General features: G+C 48.0%; 1 long non-coding RNA gene across 1 annotated transcript; it reads right to left on the bottom strand.

The window, feature by feature from the left end:
• Positions 1-2,852: 2,852 nt before the first annotated feature.
• On the bottom strand, positions 2,853-11,833 carry LOC139252679 (uncharacterized). Its single transcript, XR_011591505.1, has 2 exons — positions 11,508-11,833; positions 2,853-4,108 (listed from the first exon to the last, which is right to left on the bottom strand). It is a non-coding gene; the product is annotated as an uncharacterized lncRNA (long non-coding RNA).
• Between the last annotated feature and the right edge of the window lie 1,753 nt (positions 11,834-13,586).

Genomic DNA, 13,586 nt, shown 5'->3' with positions numbered 1-13,586 from the left:
TGCCCCCACCCCTCTACCCCTCCCCCTGCTCTTCCCCCCCACCCCCTCACCTGCTCTTTCTCCTCCTCTTCGCTCTCTCCACACCCCCCCACTTTCTCGCCCCCCTGCGCTCTCTCCCCCTCCCCCCCGCTCTCTGTCCCCCACTTTTCCTCCCCCCGCTCTCCCTCCCCCCCCAACCACCCGCTCTCTCTCCCCCTCCCCCCACGCGAAGGCAGAATATTATCTGAATGGTGGCAGATTAGGAAAAGGGTGAGGTGCAATGAGATCTGGGTGTCATGGTACATCAGTCATTGAAAGTTGGCATACAGGTACAGCAGGCGGTGAAGAAGGCCTTCTTAGTTGGGGGATTTGAGTATGGGAGCAGGGAGGTCTTACTGCAGTTGTACAGGACCTTAGTGAGGCCTCACCTGGAATACTGTGTTCAGTTTTGGTTTCCTAATCTGAGGAAGGACGTTCTTGCTATTGAGGGAATGCAGCGAAGGTTCACCAGACTGATTCCCGGAATGGCTGGATTGACATATGAGGAGAGACTGGATCGACTGGGCCTGTATTCACTGGAGTTTAGAAGGATGAGAGGGGATCTCATAGAAATATATAAAATTCTGACGGGACTGGACAGGTTAGATGCAGGAAGAATGTTCCCGATGCTGGGAAAATCCAGAACCAGGGAACACAGTCTAAGGATAAGGGGGAAGCCATTTAGGACTGAGATGAGGAGATACTTTTTCACTCAGTTGTTAACCTATGGAAATCTCTACTGCAGAGAGTTGTTGATGCCAGTTCATTGGATATATTCCCCAAGGGAGTTAGTTCTGGCCCTTAGGGCTAAAGGGATCAAGAGGTATGGAGAAAAAGCAGGAAAGGGGTACTGAGGTGAATGATCAGCCATGATCTTATTGAATGGTGGTGCAGGCTCAAAGGGCCGAATGGCCTACTCCTGCACCCAATTTCTATGTTTCTATGTTTCTCCCCCCGCTCTCTCCAGTGATTTTCGATTCTTTATCTCCGGGCGCTGATTTGGGCCCAAAATCGACGTAAATCGCCCCCCAGGGCATAAACCCTGGAGCAGTAGCTGATTCTATGATCACAACCCAGAGCCCGAGTGGGCACTTTAAACAGGAAAGTGTTTGAATAAATCACAGCAAGAAACTGAATCACTGACTGTTGTATTTTAACTTTCCCCCAGCTCCAGCCTCGATGAGTCTGGATCCGAACACAGCGAATCCCCGGCTCATCCTATCTGAGGACCGGACCCGTGTGAGACATGGAGACAAACAGCAGCCGCTCCCTGACACCCTGGAGAGGTTTGATCCCTGGGGCTGTGTCCTGGGATCAGAGGTGGAGGTGTGGAACAAGGTGGGGTCTGGAAGTGGTCAGAGAGTCTGCCGGGAGAAAAGGGCTATTCACCCCGAGCATAGAGACCGGATACTGGATTGTGGGGCTGGATCCCGGAAGAGGCTATTTTGCCGGCACCTCCCCCTCACTAACCCACCTCACCCAGAGTGTGAAGCCCCTGACGATCAGGGTGTACCTGGACTATGAGGGTGGACAGGTGTCATTTTACAATGCAGACAACTTGTCCCATCATGTCCCATCTCCACACTTTCACTGAGAGAACCTTTCCCTACTTCTCCCCAGGGCTGAATGATGGCGGGAAAAACTCCGCACCACTGACAATCTGTGGGGTTAAAGGTCACCAACAGGCCCATCCCAAAATTTCAACCTGCCACCTGCTGGCCCTTGGTCCCAGTCACAGGTGATGCGGGGAGAGAGCTGGGGAGCGAGGGAGCGAGGGAGAGAAAGCATGTGCGCGGAGTGGGGTGGGGGGGTGGGGAAGAGAGAAGAAACAAATCGATGGTGAATTGTAGACGGGGAGTTACTGGGTGGAATGAGCTGTGTAACACAAGAATCCGGTGATCTTGCTGCCTGTAATGTTGCTCCACAGGCAGAAGGTGACACTACATGGCGGTGTTTGAGATGAATTAGTGCAACACCTCTTCTGGCAAGCCTGTTATTAAACTACACAACAGAAGCGACAATGATTTTTTTTTAAGCGAATTGGGGGCTTAACGACATCCCAGAGTCACGTACTAAACGTTTTTATTTTAAATTTGCACCTTACCCATCCCTGGAATTTAGAAGTTTAAGACGTGATTTGATCGAAGTTTTCAAGATATTAAGAACCAAGAGTAAGCCTTTCCGCCGCGTGGGTTGTCTAGGACTAGGGGCATCATCTAAAAATTATAGCCAGGCCTTTCAGGAGTGAAGTTAGAAAATACTTCGACACACAAAGAGTGGGAGAAGTTTGGAATTTTCTTCTGCAAACCACAATTGATGCAGCTTCAATTGTTAATTTTAAACCGGAGGTTGATGGATTTTCGTTAACCAAAGGGATTGTGGGATATGGGCCAAAGGCAGGTTTATGGAGACAGGTCACAGATCAGTCATGATCGCATTGAATGGTGGGACAGGCTCCAGGGGCTGAATGGCCTCCTCCTGCTCCTATCCTGAACTAAGAGGACTGATTTTAAGAGCCCCCGCCTGGTGTAACCGGAGCGATAGTCGCCTGGAAATGGCACTAAAGTTTACGCTGGTGCTTCAGCCATCGTCACCGTGGGTGGGGTCCTGAGATGGGTAGCGGGAACGCCTGCCTGTTTCAGGAGGGAAACCTCATCAAACTGGGGTCCCGTGATGTACAGAGGACCCTGACTGCAATTCTGAGGTACAAATGGGCGGAGTGAGGGCACGTTGAGCGGCCGAACCAACTGCTCTTCAAACACTCGAGGCGGCTCAGAAATATTTTTTATAAAACAGATCTCTTTCCTAAAAACAAACACATTCCTGACATCGCAACCATTATATTTCTGATTTACTTCATTTTGTTCACAAATATTTTCAACCTTCCCCGTGTTCCACTCCCTTCAAGGCCGTTCCTTCATCTTTGTCCATGAAGGTGTGAACATTTCATGTTGAAAGTCTCTTCTGTATTTTTTTCATTCGTTGCTGGGATATGGTGGTGCAAGGCCAGCATTTATTGCCCATCCCTAATTGCCCTCGAGAAGGGGGTGGTGAGCCACCTTCTTGAACCACTGCAGTCCGTGTGGTGAAGGTGCTCCCACAGGGATGCTAGGGAGGGAGTTCCAGGATTTTGATCCAGCGATGAAGGAACAGCTGATATATTTCCCAAGTGAGGATGGTGTGTAATGTGAAGGGGAACTTGTAGGTGAGGGTGTTCCCCTGCAACTGCTGCCCTTGTCCCTCTGGGTGGTAGAGGTCGCGGGTTTGGGAGTTGCTGCAGTGCAACGTGTAGATGGTACACACTGCAGCCACAGTACGCCGGTGGTGGAGGGAGTGAATGTTGAAGGTGGTGGATGGGGTGCCAATCAAGTGGGATGCTTTGTCCTGGATGGTGTCGAGCTTCTTGAACTTTGTTGGAGCTGCACTCATCCAGGAAAGTGGAGAGTATTCCATCACACTCCTGACTTATGCTTTTGAGATGGGGGAAAGGCTTTGGGGAGTCAGGAGGTGATTGAAAGTGATTTGACCAAATCAGTTGTGAATATACTGGTGCATTAATTTTCCAGTTTTAAACCATGAGAGAACCCAGTGTAACAGGTTAATGATTTAGATCACTGTTTTTGTTTACTAATGAATGAATTCTAATGGCCGATTGCTTCTAAAATAGTTGTGATTATTAGATTGCTGCATTATAAATCATGAATCAGACATCAAATGCTGCCATTTCATCTATTTTCTTCTTTGAAGAGATATGGATAATATTTACATTCTTTTACTCGTGTCTGGTATTCTTAAGATGTGCCCACTTATTGAGGGTTTTACGGGTTAAGTTAGAAACCAGGAAAGGCTCTCCGTACCAGGGTTGAGAATGTCCATTACATGTCTCCACACTCTATACTGGGTGAGTCCCTTAAATGCTCCCAGAGACAGGCTGCCTCCCGCTATGTTTGGCTAATATTTACATTATTAGTGAAGCGTACTATGAAATATTGAACAGCAGAAAATAAAACCGCTCTTCAATATCCTACTTTATAATGTTGTTCAGTTATTTTTGGAGCGTGTCGTACCTCTGCTCCTCCGGCGGACTCTCCTGAAATAGACAGAAACACAAATGTTAACGCACAGCAGACCGCTGGCAGTGCTCAAACAGACTAAACAAGGCTCGACTTTGCAGCATGAGAGAGCTAGAGAGTCAATAGTAAAGTGTGGAGCAACTCACTGATCTCAGCTGCCCAAAACCTGAAGTGATATGCTCCTCCTGTACCATGTGGGAACTCAAGGACACTTCCGGTGTGTGGGAAGTGTACCAGCCTCCAGCTCCTGACGGACCGCGTTGCGGAATTGGAGCTGAGGGTGGATTCTCTCTGGAGCATCCACGATGCTGAGAATGACGTGAGTAGCACGTGTAGCGAGTTGGTCTTACCGCAGGTGAAGGGTCCACAGCCAGATAGGGAATGGAAGACCAACAGGAAGAGCAGTGCAAGGAAGGTAGTGCAGGGGTCCCCTGCGGTCATCCCCCTGCAAAACAGATACACCGCTTTGAGTACTGTTGAGGGGGATGACTTACCAGGGGAAGTCAGCAGCAGCCAAGTTCAAGGCACCATGGCTGGCTCTGCTGCACAGGAGGGCAGGAAAAAGAGTGGGAGAGCGATAGTGATAGGGGATTCAATTGTAAGGGGAATAGATAGGCGTTTCTGCGGCCGCAACCAAGACTCCAGGATGGTATGTTGCCTCCCTGGTGCAAGGGTCAAGGATGTCTTGGAGCGGGTGCAGGACATTCTGAAAAGGGAGGGTGAACAGCCAGTTGTTGTGGTGCACATTGGTACCAACGATATAGGTAAAAAACAGGATGAGGTCCTACGAGACGAATTTAAGGAGCCAGGAGCTAAATTAAAAAGTAGGACCTCAAAAGTAGTAATCTCGGGATTGCTACCAGTGCCACGTGCTAGTCAGAGTAGGAATCGCAGGATAGCTCAGATGAATACGTGGCTTGAGCAGTGGTGCAGCAGGGAGGGATTCAAATTCCTGGGGCATTGGAACCGGTTCTGGGGGAGGTAGGACCAGTACAAAACGTACGGTCTGCACCTAGGCAGGATTGGAACCAATGTCCTAGGAGGAGTGCTGTTGGGGATGAGTTAAACTAATATGGCAGGGGGATGGGAACCAATGCAGGGAGACAGAGGGAAACAAAATGGAGACAGAAGCAAAAGACAGAAAGGAGATGAGTAAAAGTGGAGGGCAGAGAAACCCAAGGCAAAAAACGAAAAGGGCCACTTTACAGCAAAATTCTAAAGGGTCAAAGTGTAAGAAAAAGGCAAGCCTGAAAGCTCTGTGCCTCAATGCGAATAAGGTGGACGAATTAACTGTGCAGATAGCAGTAAACGGATACGATGTGGTTGGCATCACGGAGACATGGCTCCAGGGTGACCAAGGCTGGGAACTCAACATCCAAGGGTATTCAACTATTGGATCGATGGACAGAAAGGAAAGGCAGGGTGGCGTTGCTGGTTAAAGAGATAATTAATGTAATTGTAAGAAATGACATTAGCTTGGATGATGTGGAATCGGTATGGGTGGAACTACGGAATACCAAGGGGCAGAAAACGCTCGTGGGAGTTGTGTACAGACCTCCAAACAGTAGTAGTGATGTTGGGGAGGGCATCAAACAGGAAATTAGGGGTGCATGCAATAAAGGTCCAGCAGTTATCATGGGTGACTTTAATATGCATACTGGAAATAATACGGTGGAGGAGGATTTCATGGAGTGCATAACGGATGGTTTTCGAGACCAATATATCAAGGAACCAACTAGGGGGGAGGCCATCTTAGACTGGATGTTGTGTAATGAGAGGATTAATTAACAATCTCGTTGTGCAAGGCCCCTTGGGGAAGAGTGACCATAATATGGTGGAATTCTACATTAGGATGGAGAAGGAAACAGTTAATTCAGAGACCATGGTCCAAAACGTATAGAAGGGTAACTTTGAAGGTATGAGGCGTGAATTGGCTAGGATAGATTGGCGAATGATACTTAAGGGGTTGACAGTGGATGGGCAATGGCAGACATTTAGAGACCGCATGGATGAACTACAACAATTGTACATCCCTGTCTGGCGTAAAAATAAAAAAAGGGAAGGTGGCTCAACCTGAGCAATGAAGGGAAATCAGGGATAATATTAAAGCCAAGGAAGTGGCATACAAATTGGCCAGAAATAGCAGCGAACCAGGGGAATGGGAGAAATTTAGAACTCAGCAGAGGAGAACAAAGTGTTTGATTCGGGCAGGGAAAATAGAGTACGAGAGGAAGCTTGCAGGGAACATTAAAATGGACTGCAAAAGCTTCTATAGATATGTAAAGAGAAAAAGGTTAGTAAAGACTAGGTCCCCTGCAGTCAGAATCAAGGGAAGTCATAACTGGGAACAAAGAAATGGCAGACCAATTGAACAAGTACTTTGGTTCGGTATTCACTAAAGAGGACACAAACAACTTTCCGGATATAAAAGGGGTCAGAGGGTCTAGTAAGAAGGAGGAACTGAGGGAAATCCTTATTAATCGGGAAATTGTATTGGGGAAATTGATGGGATTGAAGACCGATAAATCCCCAGGGCCTGATGGTCTGCATCCCAGAGTACTTAACGAGGTGGCCTTGGAAATAGCGGATGCATTGACAGTCATTTTCCAACATTCCATAGACTCTGGATCAGTTCCTAAGGAGTGGAGGATAGCCAATGTAACCCCACTTTTTAAAAAAGGAGGGAGAGAGAAAACAGGAAATTATAGACCGGTCAGCCTGACATCGGTAGTGGGTAAAATGATGGAATCAATTATTAAGGATGTCATAGCTGCACATTTGGAAAGAGGTGACATGATAGGTCCAAGTCAGCATGGATTTGTGAAAGGGAAATCATGCTTGACAAATCTTCTGGAATTTTTTGAGGATGTTTCCAGTAGAGTGGACAAGGGAGAACCAGTTGATGTAGTGTATTTGGACTTTCAGAAGGCTTTTGACAAGGTCCCACACAAGAGATTAATGTGCAAAGTTAAAGCACATGGGATTGGGGGTAGTGTGCTGACGTGGATTGAGAACTGGTTGGCAGACAGGAAGCAAAGAGTAGGAGTAAATGGGTACTTTTTAGAATGGCAGGCAGTGACTAGTGGGGTACCGCAAGGTTCTGTGCTGGGGCCCCAGCTGTTTACATTGTACATTAATGATTTAGACGAGGGGATTAAATGTAGTAGCTCCAAATTTGCGGATGACACTAAGTTGGGTGGCAGTGTGAGCTGCGAGGAGGATGCAATGAGGCTGCAGAGTGACTTGGATAGGTTAGGTGAGTGGGCAAATGCATGGCAGATGATGTTTAATGTCGATAAATGTGAGGTTATCCACTTTGGTTGTAAAAACAGACAGACAGACTATTATCTGAATGGTGACAGATTAGGAAAAGGGGAGGTGCAACGAGACCTGGGTGTCATGGTACATCAGTCATTGAAGGTTGGCATGCAGGTACAGCAGGTGGTTAAGAAAGCAAATGGCATGTTGGCCTTCATAGCGAGGGGATTTGAGTTCAGGGGCAGGGAGGTGTTACTACAGTTGTACAGGGCCTTGGTGAGGCCACACCTGGAGTATTGTGTACAGTTTTGGTCTCCTACCTTGAGGAAGGACATTCTTGCTATTGAGCGAGTGCAGCGAAGGTTCACCAGACTGATTCCCGGGATGGCGGGACTGACATATCAAGAAAGACTGGATCAATGGGCTTGTATTCACTGGAGTTCAGAAGAATGAGAGGGGATCTCTTCGAAACATTTAAAATTCTGACGGGTTTAGACAGGTTAGATGCAGGAACATTGTTCCCAATGTTGGGGAAGTCCAGAACCAGGGGTCACAGTCGAAGGATAAGGGGTAAGCCATTTAGGACCGAGATGAAAAGAAACTTCTTCACCCAGAGAGTGGTGAACCTGTGGAATTCTCTACCACAGAAAGTTGTTGAAGCCAATTCACTAACTATATTCAAAAAGGAGTTAGATGTAGTCCTTATTACTAGGGGGATCAAGGGGTATGGCGAGAAAGCAGGAATGGGGTACTGAGGTTGCATGTTCAGCCATGAACTCAGTGAATGGCGGTGCAGGCTCGAAGGGCCGAATGGCCTACTCCTGCACCTATTTTCTATGTTTTTATGTTTGGGCCTTTGAGAGGAGCCGATGGGAACTAATGGGAGGAAACGGTTGGAAAGCTAATAAACAAAGACCAGTGGATAGTATTGGACAAATTGAGTCAGTTTAGTGAAGTGGATGGGCTGGTACTCAATATTGAGGGCGAGTCACTGGGGAGCTGGGACAGGGATTTTTGCAAACAGGTACAGGGGCAGCAAGAAACAGAAATAACTGCTGGGGGAAACCGAGCACATAAGATAATAGAGGATGCACTGACGGCAAGAAGAATGCTTGTAAAGAAACTGAGAAAGCCACAACAATGTGCAGATATAGGAACATAGGAACAGGAGGTGGTCATTCAGCCCCTCGAGACTGTTCCACCATTTAATTAGATCAAGCACTAACTCCGAATGCAGAAGACCAAGTAATGGAGGAACAAGTAGTTCAGAAGCCAGAGAACATAGTTAGGACAAAGATGCAGTTCACAGAATCATTGAAATTTACAGCAGGGCAGGAGGCCATTTCGGCCCATTGTGTCCGTGCCGGCCGACGAAGAGTTATCCGGCCTAATCCCACTTTCCAGCTCTTGGTCCTAGCCCTGTAGGTTATGGCACTTCAAGTGTACATTCAAGTACGTTTTAGTAGTGGTGAGGTTTTCTGCCTCTACCAACCTTTCGGTAAGTGAGTTCCATACCCCAACCACCCTCTGGGTGAAAACATTTCCCCTCAAATACCCGCCAAACCTCCTACCAATTACTTTAAATCTATGCCCCCTGCTTGTTGACCCCACTGCTAAGGGAAATAGGTCCTTCCTATTCACTCGGGTCTCTCCTCAGCCTCCTCTTTGCCAAAGAATAAACAATCCCAGCCTATCCAGTCTTTCCTCAAAGCTAAAATTCTCCAGTCCAGGCAACATCCTCATAAATCCGATCTGGTACTGTAAAGCCCATGTGTGTCTCAGTGTCATCTCCTGTACATGTACAGTACACAGCGGGTAAAGGAATAATTCACTCCCGGCTGCTTCTGTAAAGTCCGTGTGTGTCTCAGTGTCAGCTCCTGTACACAGCGCGTAAAGAGGAATATTCACTCCACTCTGCTATTGTATGGCCCATGTGTGTCTCAGTGTCAGCTCATGTACATGTACAGTACACAGTGGGTAAAGGGGAACAATTCACTCCACTCTGCTATTGTATAGCCCGTATGCCTCTCAGTGTCATCTCCTGTACATGTACAGTACACAGTGGGTAAAGGGGAACGATTCACTCCACTCTGCTATTGTATAGCCCGTGTGCCTCTCAGTGTCATCTCCTGTACATGTACATGTACAGTACACAGCGGGTAAAGGGGAACGATTCATTCCTGTCTGGTACTGTAGAGCCCGTGTGCCTCTCAGTGCCAGCTCCTGTACATGTACAGTACACAGCGGGTAAAGGGGGAACGATTCACTCCCCTCTGCTACTGTAAAGCCCGTGAGTGTCTCAGTGTCAGGTCCTGTACACTGTCCCACCATTTAATGTGTATTCCCTTGCCTTGTTAGCCCTCCCCAAATGCATGACCTCACACTTCTGCAGATTGAATTCTATTTGCCACTGTTCTGCCCACGTGACCAGTTCACTGATATCTTCCTGCAGTCTGTTAATGTGCAGGGAGATTCTGGCTGTAGGGAGGTGGGTGGTGATGAGTGTGGTAATGATGATGAGTTGGTTACCTAGCGATAGGTCTGTGCACATTGAAGATAAATGACAAAAGGTACTGGAGGAGCAGGGGAGGGCTAAATGGCAATGTATGAAATCCTGTAAGGGCTCTGAACCCTCCCATGCAAGGTTGGCCGAGAAAATCAAGGCTTGTTATACTTCCTGTTTTTGGTGACAAAGATGTTTGCAAAGAAAATCGCAAATTATGTCAATCTGCTGCGAAAATGATACTGGGACGTTGAAACATAAATGGCGCTGTTCCTGTGACAAAAAATGGGAGAGAGCTGATCAAATAAAAACAATGGAACTGGTCAGGAACATTGAAGTAGCTGCAAGAAGCATTTACATTGGAGGAGGGAGAAGGCCAGGAGGAAAGGTGATCCACATGACATTGATTACAGAGTGGAATCTGGACAGCAGGTGGGTGATATACAAGAACCAGGTAACATTAACAAGGGTAAACTAGGGGCCAAAAGATGGAACATCTACAGTAAGCTGTATAGATGTGAACGCTGAATGCATTCGGGATCAGCAATTCCAAAACACGAGATTACTGCAGCACTCGGGAACTCCAGTGTTGTGGAAATATTATAAACATGGCTGACTGCAGAGGATGGTGCACAGGGACAGGTGGAGCCTATTCCACCATTCAGTTAGATCTGTACCTCAACTGCATTTACCCACTTCTGCTCCATATCCCTTGATGTCCTTAACCAACAACAATCTACCCATCTCAGTCTGGAAAATGGTGAATTGTTTGATTCAAGCATTCAATTTTGAGATGAGTGTTTCAGATTTCCACAACTCTGTGAATGAATAATTTTTGTAAAAGTATTCAGGCACAGCAGAGTAGACAGCAAGGATGTGATGTGGGCCTGGATGTCAAAGACACAGAGGAGATTAAAGCTGTTGATCCTGTGAAAGAGCTGTCCAATTTATTCCCACACCCAATCCTTTCCCCATAACCCTGCAAATTAGTTCTCTCCAGCTACATGTCCAATTGCCCTTTGAACACCCCGATGGAATCTGCTTCCACCACCCTTTCAGGTTACAAATCTGAAAACATATTTCCACATTTCCCTCTAGTTCTCTTGCCAATTATTTTAGATCTGTGACCTCGGGCTACCGGTCCGGTTGCCAGAAGAAATAGTTTCTCCCGTTTGCTCAATCAAAACCCCTCAGAATTTTGATTACCTCCATTAGGTGTCCCCTTGACCTTTGCTGCTCCAAGGTAAACAATCCCAGCTTCTGCTATCTCTCCACTTCACTGAAGTCCCTCATTCCTACTCTCATCCTAATAAACCTCCTCCTTACTCTCTCCAAGACCTTGACATCCTTCCTCAAGTCTGGTTCCCAGAATTCTACACAATTCTCCAGCTGCGGCCTAACCAATGATTTGTAAAGGTTCAGCATGACTTCCTTGTTTTTGAATTTAATGCCCCCGTTTACAAAGCCAAGTATCCCACAAGCTTTCTTCACTGTCTTATCAACTTGCCCTGCCACCTTCAAAGATTTGTGAACATTTACCCCAGTTCATTCTGTTCTTGCACAACTCTCAAAATAGCACCATTTAGATTATACTACCTCTCCGTGTTGTTCTTCCCAAAGTGCATCACCTCACACTCAGCCACATTAAACTGTACCTGCCATGTGTCTGCCCATTTCTCCAGTCTGTCTTTGTCCTCCTGAAGTCTGCTTCCATCATGCTCACTATTCACTATGTTGCCAAGTTTTCACTCGTCAGCAAACTTCAGAATTGTACTTTCTATGCCAAAGTTCAGGTCATTTATCTACAGCAAGGAAAGCTTATCATGAATGGTCTCGGATTTCTCGCAGATTTGTCTCCATTCTGAGTAAAATATCATCTTTTCCTCATTCAGTTCTTCGACCAAATTCTGTTCCTTTTCATCCAAAATATTGCGCAATGTAGAAAATTCAGAGTCGATGAGTTTCTGCGATTGATTCAACTGTTCCTGTGAAGACAAAAAGAGTTCAAGGAGGAAGCAAAACTATTGGTCACCAGCACATTGATCACGATGCTTAATAAACGCCAAGCCACGCTGCTGAAAATGCACAGGGATAGAGTTGTTAGCCAGCATGGGATACATAACACGCTTAACTGTACAGGCACAGCCCACATCGGCCCACTGAGAATTCACCGTCATTTCAGAGATGTTCTCTTGCTGCTCAAACTCAAAATCGTCAAGAGGTTTTCTTCTGCCTCGGAGAATGTAGGATTGTCTTCATTTTCTCCTGGGATTGAAACTCCGAGATCTGAAGATAATTGGCAAATGGCAAAAAACAATCCAGGGGGTAAATGAGGGGATACATTTTTACACAGCGAGTTATGGTGATCTGGAGTGCCCTGCCTGAAAGGGTGGTGGAAGCAGATTCAATAGTAACTTTCAAAAGAGAATTAGATAAATAGTTAAATAGGAGACATTCGCAGGGCTCTGGGGTAAGAGCAGGGGAGTGAGACTAATGGGACAGCTCTTTCACAGGCACGATGGGCCGAATGGCCTCCTCCTGTGCTGTGTGCGTCGATGATTCTAGGAGCTGACAAGAGCCACGGCGCTGCTAAAATTAAAAAAATTAAAAGTAAATTTATAGTTTGTACAATCGGCAAAGTGTTAAACTGGGCAATGTGACCCCTCCTTCACCTCCACATTCCTGTCCCATCTCCTCCTCACATCCCACCCCCTCCTCCTCACTGCCCCATCCTCTGCCCCCATCTCCTCACCCACATCTTAACCCACATTCTCCCACCTCCTCACCCCCCCTCAACCACACTGTCCCCCTCCTCACACACCACCCACATCCTCACCCCCATCCCCCCTTCAACCACACTGTCCCCCTCCTCACACACCACCCACATCCTCACCCCCATCCCCCCCTCAACCACACTGTCCCCCTCCTCACACACCACCCACATCCTCACCCCATCCCCCCTCAACCACACTGTCCCCCTCCTCACACACCACCCACATCCTGCCCCGCATCCTCCCTCCTCCTCACTCCCATTCCGCCTCCTTAAACCTATCCTCACTGCCTGCCCACCCATCATCATCATCATCATCATCCTCCTCCTCCTCCTCCTCCTCCTCCTCCTCAATCCCCGCTCCTCTCACCCCAGCCCCCCAGGTATAAAACCAGGCGGCCGCTCCCAGCGCCGCATCACTGACGCCCGGCCCAAACACACTGCCCGAGCTCCGAGTCCCACTGAGGCCCGGGCCCGCCTCCCTCACTCTGAGTGACAGGCCCTCCGGCCAATCCCCTTTCCCCGGGAGCTCCTCACTGGGCCGCCCCTGGCCAATCAGCGCCGCCGGGAGGCGGGGTTTGCGGCCATGATTTGGGTTGAGCGAGGCTCGCGCTCGGAGCTTGGCGGTTGGGTTGAAATATTTGAATGTTTAACGGGCGGCGACCTTTGCCCCTGTGTTCCACTCCAGGACATTGTGACGTATTTACTGAGGCGGCCGAGAGCTCGGGCCTTACACTAAACATCCGTAAGACAAAGGTCCTCCAGCAGCCTGTCCCCGCTGCACAGCACTGCCCCCCAGTCAGCAAGGTCCACGGCGCGGCCCTGGACACCGGGGACCATTCCCCAAACCTCGGGAGTCTCTTATCAACAAGGGCAGGCATTGACCACCAGATCCAACACCGCCTCCAGTGCGCCAGTGCAGCCTTCGGCCGCCTGAGGAAAAGAGTGTTTGAAGACCAGGCCT

This window comes from Pristiophorus japonicus, unplaced genomic scaffold, assembly GCF_044704955.1.
Source record: "Pristiophorus japonicus isolate sPriJap1 unplaced genomic scaffold, sPriJap1.hap1 HAP1_SCAFFOLD_476, whole genome shotgun sequence".
Lineage (NCBI taxonomy): Eukaryota > Metazoa > Chordata > Chondrichthyes > Pristiophoridae > Pristiophorus > Pristiophorus japonicus.
This window is presented reverse-complemented; position numbering and strand designations above follow the sequence as displayed.